Source organism: Canis aureus, chromosome 14 (assembly GCF_053574225.1).
Source record: "Canis aureus isolate CA01 chromosome 14, VMU_Caureus_v.1.0, whole genome shotgun sequence".
Lineage (NCBI taxonomy): Eukaryota > Metazoa > Chordata > Mammalia > Carnivora > Canidae > Canis > Canis aureus.
The window spans coordinates 3,924,500-3,936,562 of NC_135624.1; the positions used below are offsets into that span (position 1 = coordinate 3,924,500).

At 38.8% G+C, this 12,063-nt stretch overlaps 1 protein-coding gene and 1 pseudogene across 6 annotated transcripts in view; one reads left to right on the plus strand and one right to left on the minus strand.

The window, feature by feature from the left end:
* Nucleotides 1-12,063, minus strand: part of STK3 (serine/threonine kinase 3) — a 378,723-nt gene that overhangs the window by 246,856 nt on the left and 119,804 nt on the right. The window lies entirely within an intron of this gene.
* LOC144282816 (U1 small nuclear ribonucleoprotein C pseudogene) lies at nt 4,949-5,388 on the plus strand (annotated as a pseudogene).

The following is a 12,063-nucleotide window of genomic DNA, read 5'->3' on the forward strand; positions in this document are numbered from 1 at the left end:
CTGTATCATTACAAAAACACTCTACAGGGATCCCTGGGTAGCTCAGCGGTTTAGCCCAGGGCCTGATCCTGGAGACCTGGGATCAAGTCCCACATCGGGCTCCCTGCATGGAGCCTGCTTCTCCCTCTGCCTGTGTCTCTGCCTCTCTCTGTGTCTCTCATGAATAAATAAATAAAATCTTAAAAAAAAGAAAAAGAAAAAGAAAAAACACTCTACAAAACCTAACAAAATCAATTTCTTAAGAAAAAAAAATTACAAGGAAGCTGAAAAAGAACAAACCCAGAGGTCAAATGCGGCTAAGAATCTTTCCCACCAAGAGAAGCTAAGAGAACTCTTACGATAAAAAAGTCATCAGCAGAGATCCCTCAGTAGCTTTGTTTTAGAAAGGATACTACATCACCAAAACATAAATGCTACTTTAGATTCTCCAAAAAGGAAATTAAAAACAAGTCTTAAAAATACTATGCCAATCCACAAAGTAACTTAAACTACATACCAGAAGTCTAACTCCTTAAACAACTAAGGTACTCGCATGATTTGTGTCATATAAAACAGGTTTCAAAGAAATCCCTAGCCCCTTTCTCCATTTGAGGACACAGAAACAAGAAAGAACAAGAACAAGAAAGTTTTCACCTGAATATAACCATCCTGGCATCTTGGTCTTAGACTTCCAAGCTTCCAGAACTATGAGAAACAAATTTGCTGTTTATAAGCTACCCAGTCTGTATTTTGTTATGGCAGTCTAAACAGACTAAAACAAAAACTCAGTTTGTTTTTGAAAAGACCAATAAAATTAAACTATTAGCTAGACTTGAGAGAGCGGGAGAGAGACAGAAAGAGCGGACACTCAAATAATTAAAATTAAAAATGAAAGAGGGGACATTAAAACTCATGGGTCACAGAAATAAAAACAATTATAGGGGAGTACTATGAATAGTTATACACCAACAAATCAGATAACACAGAAGAAATGGTTAAATTCTTAGAAACGTACAGCCTACGAAGACTGAATATTGAAGAAATAAAAATTTCAGCAGACCTCTACTAAGGAGACTTAAGGAGTAATCAAAACTCTCTCAACAAAGCAAAGCCTGGGACTAAAGAGACTAAAGGAGAATTCTATCAAACACCTAAGGAAGAATTAGCACCAACACTCCTCAAACTCTTCCAAAAAAATAACTGTAGAGAAAGGAACACTTCCAAACTTACTCTGTAAGACCAGCATTACTACACATAAATACCAAAACCACACAGAGCTACAACATGAAAACCACAGACCAATATCCTTAATGAGGTCATGACCTCAGGGCTGTGAGATGGAGCCCTACATGGGGCTTCACACTCAGCTCAGAATCTGCTTGGGACTCTCTCTCTATTCCTCCTCTGCCCCTCGCCCTGCTCTCTCTCTAAAATAAATGAATCTTTTTAAAAAAGAAAATGTAAGGAGAGGGATGCCTGGGTGGCTCAGTGGTTGAGCATCTATCTGCCTTTGGCTCAGGTCATGATCCCTGGGTCCTAGGATCAAGTATCACATCAGGCTCCCTGCAGGCTCTCCCTGCAGAGGGGGAGCTTGCTTTTCCCTCTGCATATGTCTCTGCCTCTTTCTGTGTCTCTCTCATGATTAAATAAAATCTTAAAAAAAAAAAAAAAAAAAAAAGTAGCCAACATACTGAAAAGCATTTATTCTTGAAACCCTCTCATGGCTTTGGGTAATAACAGAAAGATTCTGTGGCCTTCCAGCCTAGGCCTGTTACCATCACTTATCCCAACAATTCCATCAGTAGCAAGAACTGTACTTTTACCAAGACAAGGTTGACTATGAAAAATAGGAGCTTTGCTTCCAGAAAAAATGGGCTAAATTTGGGATAAGTATTGAAAATTTGCAATTTGGGCAGCCCCTGTTGCTCAGTGGTTTAGCACCACCTGTAGCCTGGGGTGTGATCCTGGAGACCCGAGATCGAGTCCCACGTCGGGCTCCCTGCATGGAGCCTGCTTCTCCCTCTGCCTCTCTCTTTCTCTCTCTCTGTGTCTCTATGAATAAATAAATTTTAAAAAATTCTTTCTTCAAAAAAAAAAAAGAAAATTGGCAATTTTCTCAACTAAAAGTGATAAGCCTAATAATAAATAAACTATCAAACCCATAGCTTGCCCCACCCCCCAAAAAAGATGGAAGAAACTGTCTCAGAGACTGGTGATACGAACAACATAGCAATACACATGTAATGGGAGTCTCAGGAGAAAAGACAGAATAAGGGGCAGAAAAAAATTATTTGAAAAAACAGTGGCTACAAACTTCCCAAATTTGGGCACCTGGGTGATTCAGACAGTTAAGAATCTGCCTTCGGCTCAGGTCATGATCCCAGGGTCCTGGAATCAAGCCCCACATTGGTCTCCCTGCTCAGTGGGGAGTCTGCCTCTCCCTTTCCCAATCCCCCCTCCCCTACTTATGCATGCTCTAACAAATAAAATCTTAAAAAAAACTCCCCAAATTTGACAGAAAACATTAATTTTTACATCCAAAAAGGTAAACTAATCCTAAATAAGATAAACACAAAAAGATCCCCATGTGTAGACACACTGTAAGTTAAACTGCTGAAAGACAAAAAGTCTTGAAAGCAGCAAGAGAAAAGGACTCATCATGAATAGAACAAGAATATGAAAAAAAATAAAAATAAAAATAAAAAAGAACAAGAATATGACTAACAGCCGACTTCTCACCAGAAACCATGTCAGTTCAAAAATAGTGAAAGAGACACACACAGTATAAGACAACAGAATAAAAATGAAGAGGCAGAGACAACAATTATGGATCACCTTCCACTTGGAAGTTTCTGGAAAGGATAAGTGACTGGAAACATGAATCTGAGAAGGAAGATAAAGCCAAACAAGCAAAGAATCCATTCGAAATGCTTGAATAAGTATAAATACTGTTTTGAATGAATTAGGAGAATAGGGGAAAATTGAAAATACAAGCGAAAAGAAGAGATAACTGCTAAAGCATGTCCCTGAAAAGGGTGGAAGGAAGGAATCCAAAACACATGTGGACGGGACTGCCTTAACATCAAAGGGTTGGGGACACCTCTCTCATTATATTAGGAGGAAAGGATGGACAGACTTAAACAGACTAATGGCAGAAAGTTAAAGGAGCTCTCATATATTGACTTCTATTTGCTTTAGAAGTCAGAGGGATATTCAACTGCTGTGAGGAAGTTTAAATCTGAGATTTGAGAAGATAAGACTATATTTGAAATAGCTAGAGTGAAGAATAAAAATTAAACACCTCATGAAGTTTAACTGCAGGCCTTATTAAGGTTGTCAAAGAGCCAGCAATTTAAAATGGGCAATCTTCAAGGTTTCATATTTTCTTCAGCCCTGTTCACAAGTGTCTTAAAGTATGCAAGAGAGGGACACCTGGGTGGCTCAATGGTTGAGCTTCTGCCCTCGGCCCAGGGCGTGATCTTGGAGTCCCAGGATGGAGTCCTACATCGGGCTCCCTGCATGGAGCCTGCTTCTCCCTCTACCTGTGTCTCTGCCTGCCTGCCTCTCTCTCTCTCTCTCTCTTCCTCTCTCTCTCTCTCTCATGAATAAATAAATAAAATCTTTAAAAAAAACAAAATAAAGTATGCAAGGGACAGCAAACAGAGGAATCTGGCATTCTGCCAGATGCATGCACAGAAGAACATGTGACAAAGGAGTCAAAGATATTGGCAAGGAACGCCTGGGTGGCTCAGCAGTTGAGTGTCTGCCTTTGGCTCAGGTCGTGATCCCGGGGTCCTGGCATTGAGTCCCATATCGGGTTCCCCACAGGAAGCCTGCTTCTCTCTCTGCCTGTATCTCTGCCTTTCTCTCTGTGTCTCTAATAAATAAATGTTAAAAAAAAAAAAAAAAAAAAGATATTGGCAAAAGAAGGGCTGAAGACATGGACCAGGTAAGAAAGAAAGAAAAACAGGAAGGGGTTTGATGAGCAGGAGGAAAGAGCAAACTAGATACCATGAACCAAAAACTATCTCCCTACCAGAAAGAGAAGTCAGTCTCCTGAATTTTCAAGAATATTCACTACCATGCCTCAGAAAGCAAAGGTGCTTCATGTCCTTCATGGCCAAGCAAGCACAAGTAACTCACGATAAGCTATGCACGTAACAGAGTGAGGGAGAAGGTCTTCTACTAACAAGTAATCTAACCACTGCATACTTCTTCATGAGTTACGAAAGTTCTTCAAAGCAGGCTCATAATCTGGCTTTAAACCACCAAGTCATGGATCCTCCAAACAATGCAGTAAGCACTTAACAATTTTCTATGAGTTCACAGGTCTCATTTTCTCAACATGTTGAACAACTGAAATGTTACTAATGTAACAGGCAAAAAGAGGGTCTCTGGAGTGTCTGTCAAGTGAAAGCACATGATTTATTTTGGTAAGTTAATTCCTGTTTCATGTTGTTTGTTTCTATTTCCTCTTTCAATTTCTGGTGTTTTAAATGAAAATTAATCACTTCAATTATGGTTTAATTTTAAATAATTTTTATATTGTCTGCTTTGAAAACCCTTACAGCTTAAAAAAAAAAGCTCTTAATTAAAAGCCAATTTAAAATACATATACACATACACATTTTCCTATTTCACTGCCTTGGCAAACACAATATAATTAGCATAATTTCATCTATACTTGATATACTGTGGTTTTTAATACCTCAGAATTTCATCATAACTATATGTTTTTAACCAGAGGTCCCAAAAAATTCTTAACTAGTGTCTTTAGAGCTCAAATTCTCCCAGGCACTAGGGAATTTTGTGAAGAAGTCCCCACAAGATATTTCTCTTATGGAACTGGATAGGTAGGGTTTATTACATACTTATGCAGCCATACCCCAGAACTGTCTTTTTAAAACAAGTAAGTGGCTGTCATTTCCGGGTGGTGTGGGACAGAGTGGTCAATGGCCTGCAGAGCAACATGCCTAAGCTTTATTGTGACTACTGTGACACATCTCACCCATGACTCTCAATCTGGGAGAAACACACAATGCAGTGGAGGGAAACATAAAGATAATGTGAAAGACTACTATCAGAAATGGATGAAAGAGCAAGCTCAGAGCCTGATCGACAAAACAACCCCTGCGATTCAACAAGGGAAGATACCTCTGCTCCTTCTTCTGCAGGGGCAATGATTCCACTTTCTCCCAGTCTCCCAGGTCCTCCACGTCCTAGTATGATGCTGGCACCCCCTATGGAGGGCCCTCCTCCTCCTGGGATGATGCCAGTGGCACCTGCTCCTGGAAAAAGGCCATCTATGGGAGGCCACATGCCAATGATGCCTGGGCCCCCAATGATGAGACCTCCTGCCCATCTCATGATGGTGCCCCTTAGCCAGGAATGACTGGACCACACAGATAAGAAGAGACAGGATCCCCTTTATGTCCATTTTATATTACTTGTTTTACTTCACCAGGGACCCATGGTGCTGAGACTCTGGGTGTTTTCTACCAACATGACAAGGAAAACTTGCTCCCCCTTCTTATCAAAGAGAAAATACTTTTTGTATTTTTGTATCAAAAGAGAAAATATCATTTGTATTATGAAATGTGAAAATAAAATTGTCTACTGTTTTCGTTTAAAAAAAAAGTGGATAATACAATCTGGCCTTCCTGTCATTTGACCTTCTATCTCAAAAAGCAGGAGAGAACATAATCTATTATACTGCCATTGCTAATACTGTGAGGAAAAGCAGTCTTCTTCCACATTGTTTTCAGACAGAATTCTCTCCTTTTTTTTTAAGCTACAACCAACTTCAGTATTTAATTCAGTATTTAAATGCCCACTTAAACCTCACTCCCATCCATAAGCTTGTTTATCTCATTTTTGTGTTTCCTGTTCAGTGTAAGAATTTGTTAATATTTTTTCCAAGGTCCCAACACAAAGTTTTCTACCCCTTCAAAGGGAGGTGGAGGAATCATTCTATATAGACTAATCTCAGTTTTTTCCAAACTCTCCTCAACATTTTATCATTTCAAGAGTAAGTTACAATTAAAATTACATCTCAGATAAGGGTATTATGCTGATTTACGGTTTACTATTCTTAGCTTTTAAAGATGCATGCTGAAATAGTTAAGAATGCTATGAAGGGCACCTGGGTGGCTCAGTGGGTCGAGTGTCTAACTCTTGATTTCAAAGCTCAAGTTATGATCTCAGGGTCCTGGGATTGAGCCCTGTGTCAAGCTCTGTGCTCAGTGTGAGTATGCTTGTCCCTCTCCCTCTGCTCCTCCCCACACCCTGCTCTCACTCACACTCTCTCAAATAAATAAAATCTTAAAAAAAAAAAAAAAAGAATGCTATGATATCTGAGATTACCTCAAAATTTTACAGAGTTGGGGTATGTATGGAAATATAAATTATGCAAGATTGGCCAGATGTATTGTCAAACTGGGTATGGGTACACAGAGGTTTTTTCTTTCCTCTTTACAAAACTGTGTTTAAAGTTTTCCATAATTAAAAAAAAAAAATTAAAGAGTAAATGGTAGGAATTAAATGAACTGCAATTGGTCTTGGAAACAAAAAAAAAATGTATATTCATTGTAAGTTATAACAAAATCTAGAAGTAAATTAAATGCTTAAATATATATTAGTTTAATTATAGAACATCTATTCATGAGATTATCATGATTATCCCTTTGCCCCTCACCCACTCTTGCTGTCTCTCTTTCTCAAATAAAGTCTTTTTTTAAAAAAAGCATAGTGTAAAAAAATCTCACTGACATAAAACAAGTGAACAATATATTGCTAAAAGAAAAAAGTGCAGGCTACAAAATAATGTACACAGAATTAAACCATTTTCATGTTTTCTTTTAAGCATAAGTGTATCTGCATACACACACACAAACACACACACATAGACACCAAACTACTAGTAAACTTTGTTTTGTTCACTGCTATATCCCCAGCACCAAAAACTGTGCCTAGGACATAACAGGAATTCAACTATTTGTTGCATGTAAATATTTTAGGATTCCAAGCAGCAAGGCTTTTTTTCGGGGGTGGCTCTCCTTATGCTTTTGTTTCATAAGGTTTCTAAAATATTCACTTTTTTATGTAATTGGGGAAACTTTAAAAATTGTATCTTATAAGAAAATTAAAATTTTTCATGACTCTATAATTGTTTCATGAAATGTATTTCATAACATCATTTTATAATTGAAAAGAAAGGCAGTGTGTGATCCCCGGGGTCCCGGGATTGAGTCCCACATCGAGCTCCCCATGGGGAGCCTGCTTCTCCCTCTGCCTATGTCTCTGCTCCTCTCTCTCTATGTCTCATGAATAAATAAGTTAAAAAAAAGAAAAGAAAAGAAAAGAAAAGAAAAGAAAGGCATCTTCCATAGGCTGAATTAATAAACTGACCAAGGTAATCAGAACTAGTAAAATCAGTATCTGTTAATCAGTCCTATTCTTGTGAGTGAATTTTGCAACTGTTTAGGAAATACTATCTTTAGGAAAACTAAACTTTAAAGATTAATTTACTTATTTGAGAGAGAGAGAGAGAGAGAGAGAGACAGCATGAGGGGGAGGTGGGAGAGAGGAGAGAGAAAATCTCAAGCTGACTCCATGCTCACTGCAGAGCCAGATGTGGGGCTGTATCCTACAACCCCAAAATCACGACCTGAGCCAAAACCAAGAGTTGGTTGCTTAACTGATTGTACCATCCAGCATCCCCCCAAAATTAAATTTTCTAAAATGAATCTTCAACATGGGTACAAAAACTTTAAAAATATTAAAAATTTAAAACTTCACCCATTTATATTCATTTCATATCCACTTACTCAATCTGTAGACAGTAAGCTACATGCTGGGGTAATTCAAAGAAAGTTAAGATATAGCCCTTGGCAACCCAGAACTTCTAATATAGTATGAAAAGCAAATACATAAGAGCTAAATGAATGTAATAATAAAGGTAGTTAACATTTATTACAGCCCTCATTGGCCTTGTGATAAGCACTTAACAAGCATTTCCTCATTTAATCTCTGTAATGACCTTTTTGGTAGCTGCCAAAATATCCTCAGCTTTTGAATAAGAAAACTAAGGGTTAAGTGACTTCCCCAGTCGCTTGGCCAATAAATAGCAAAACAAAATCAAACCAAGGTCTGTCCAAGACATGGTATCTCTACTGTCTACTGTTAGGAAGGTAGCATATGCCAAAACACACTCATTAGTTTCCATCTACTACTACATCAAGTATCATACATCAGTCTCATGTTTTAAGGGGGATTTTCTTTTGTAAATGATCCCAGGAATTTCTTATCTTCAAATCAATTAGTTATTTCTACTCTGAAATGCTATTATAGCCACTAAACTATGATTCCTAGAACAGGACTTAGCAGATTCTTTGTTTTTCCCAAAGCTATCCTATGCACTCAGGAGATGAAATGGATAAACTTTTAGCTCTTTTTGTGCTTAAATTCCAAATCACCATACCATATTATAGGAGATGATAGATGGTCTAGGCGAATATTAATTTAAATTATGTTTTAGGAAATGTGGTACAGGGGAGCCAAAGAAATGAAGTTCTGAAGTATATTATGGTGATTGTGGTAACAGTAGAATACTGCTAACTGTGTAAGTTCAACAACATGCTCTTCCTCCAGAGATTTCTTCCCAGTCTTCTAAATGTCCTACAAGCCAAATTCCATAATGGAGAAGAGAACTAAAAAACTGTAAAACTAGGGGGAATCCCTGGGTGGCTCAGCGGTTTCGCACCTGCCTTTGGCCCGGGGCGTGATTCTGGAGTCCCAGGATCGAGTCCCGCGTCAGGCTCCCGGCATGGAGCCTGCTTCTCCCTCTGCCTGTGTCTCTGCCTCTCTCTCTCTCTCTCTCTCTCTCTCTCCCCCTCTCTCTCTATCATAAATAAATAAATCTTTAAAAAAAAAAAAACTGTAAAACTAGGGCATGGTTTTGTTTCTTGCAATCCAGAAATGTGGTCTGGGCTTAAAAAGTTAACAACAGAAATGACAGGAAAGAATGAATTCAAGAGAAATTCTGAAAGAATCATCATTTCTCCTAAATACAAGATAAAAGGATACAAGAGGATCTAGCTGATCCTCTCAATCACCTAATTTCCATAACCTACACTCTAGCCACAGTGGGACTATACCTTGAAGGTCCTGAATTTTCACATCACACAGTTTTTAAAAATCACATGATCACTGTACTAAAAAGGCAGATTTTGTATAGTTTTTTGTATGTAATGCAAGATATAGGTAATACTTCTATATGTCCATTCTCTCTTACATGACCTTGTCAGTTAACTACTTCTTTAAAGATACAGTCAGAAGTCTTCTCTGGGATGTCTGCAGAGAGAATCCTCTGTCCTCTACCACTGTCCTTACCCACCTATCCACCCAAACACAGAGAACTAATCTCACTGTCAAATATGGCCCCATAGCACTTAGCACACTGAGTCATTATTCCTTTCACTATTTATTTTATTTTTTTTTTAATTTTTATTTATTTATGATAGTCACAGAGAGAGAGAGAGAGAGAGGCAGAGACACAGGCAGAGGGAGAAGCAGGCTCCATGCACCGGGAGCCCGACGTGGGATTCGATCCCGGGTCTCCAGGATCGTGCCCTGGGCCGAAGGCAGGCGCCAAACCGCTGCACCACCCAGGGATCCCTCACTATTTATTTATTGTATGAGCTGATCACTAGAGCTAAAACAGTAATTCCATGAAGGTACAGACCATGTCTCATTTAGCCTATCTCCAGTAAGTACCTAAAACAGAATCTCACACACTACTGTTTAACACACTTTTCTTCAATAAATAAATGAATAAACAAATGAAAAAACAAATTTGCTAACTACTAGAGACCCTATGAAACTTCAAAATGCCAGTGACTCACACAGTGCCATCACAAAGAAAAATCTCTCTTCCTTTGTAAGTTGTTACAGTTCATCATATGCTACTTCAAATTAAATCAGTCTTATCCACAAAAACAGACACATAGATCAATGGAACAGAACAGAGAATCCAGAAATGGGCCCTCAACTCTATGGTCAACTAATATTCGACAAAGCAGGAAAGACTATCCACTGGAAAAAGAGAGTCTCTTCAATAAATGGTGCTGGGAAAATTGGACATCCACATGCAGAAGAATGAAGTTAGACCATTCTCTTATACCATACACAAAGATAAACTCAAAATAGATGAAAGATCTAAATGTGAGACAAGAATCCATCAAAATCCTAGAGAAGAACACAGGCAACACCCTTTTTGAACTTGGCCACAGCAACTTCTTGCAAGATACATCTATGAAGGCAAGGGAAACAAAAGCAAAAATGAATTATTGGGACTTAATTAAGATAAAAGGCTTCTGCACAGCAAAAGAAACAGTCAACAAAACTAAAAGACAACCTACAGAATGGGAGAAGATATTTGCAAATGACGTATCAGATAAAGGGTATCCAAGATCTATAAAGAATTTATGAAACTCAACAGCAAAGAAACAATCCAGTCATGAAATGGGCAAAAGACATGAACAGAAATTTCACCAAAGAAGACCTACACATGGCCAACAAGCACATGAGACAATGCTCTGCATCACTTGCCATGAGGGGAATACAAATCAAAACCCACTGAGAAACCACCTCACACCAGTGAGAACGGGGAAAATTAACAAGGCAGGAAACCACAAATGTTGGAGAGGATGTGGAGAAAGGGGAACCCCCTTTCACTGTTGGTGGGAATGTGAACTGGTGCAGCCACTCTGGAAAACTGTGTGGAGGTTCCTCAAAGAGTTAAAAATAGAACTGCCCTGTGGCCCAGCAACTGCACTGCTGGGGATTTACCCCAAAGATACAGATGCAGTGAAACACCAGAACACCTGCACCCCAATGTTTATAGCAGCAATGTCCACAATAGGCAAACTGTGGAAGGACCCTCAGTGTCCATCGAAAGATGAGTAGATAAAGAAGCTGAAGTATATGTATACAATGGAATATTACTCAGTCGTTAGAAAACGACAAATACCCACCATTTGCTTCGACATGGATGGAACTGGAGGGTATTATGCTGAGTGAAATAAGTCAATTGGAGAAGGACAAACATTACATGGTCTCATTCATTTGGGAAATATAAAAAATAGTGAAAGGGAATAAAGGGAAAAGGAGAGAATATGAGTGGGAAATATCAGTGAGGGTGACAGGACATGAGAGACTCCTAACTCTGGGAAACGAACAAAGGGTATTGGAAAGGGAGGTGGGCAAGGGGTTGTGGTGACTGGGTGACGGGCACTGAGGGGGGGGCACTTGACAGGATGAACACTGGGTGATATGCTATATGCTGGCAAATTGAACTCCAATAAAAATAAATAAAAATAAATAAAGATGAAAGCAAATAAATAAATAAATAAATCAGCCTTATCATCCAGCAGTAAAAAGTACATGTAGCTAGAAGCTGATCTAGAGGCCAAAAGTATCCATACAAGGGCTGAAATGGCCCATAGGGATATTCCAAATCTCATGGTTGCAAAATGACCCAATTAACCTTAGATTTCAGAAAGTGTAAATGCTATGTGAACAAAGATAACCAAGGCCATAGGAGCTCATGTCATTCTTCCAACTGACTCTAAGCTGCTATTTCCTTTATTAATGGAGCCTATTCCACAATTCAGTATTAGAGACACTGAATCTCATACGGGGCAAGCAGTTGACTAGGCACCTTCCTCTGCTACCCCATGCACATTTCCTGAGTATCCTTGCAATAAAATTCTATTACTGAAGATAATCTGTGTATCTCTCTTCCTTTTGGTCTTAAAGTACCTAAGGAACAGAGTAACTAATACAGGAAGCCAAGCAGAAGGAAGACACACACACCAAATGCAAACTGGCAAAAGAGTGACATCACTAACCAGTAGAGAGGTTAGATGGAAGGTAGGGATTCTGTTTGAACATACTGCTTTTGAGGAGCCAGCAAAGGTAGTCAAATGTTACTTAGTAGATTCAAAATACTGAATAAGACTGAGCACAAAAGACTGATTCTCAAAAGTGTGTATTTGTGTGTCATTTCGATCAAAGTTGAAGCCT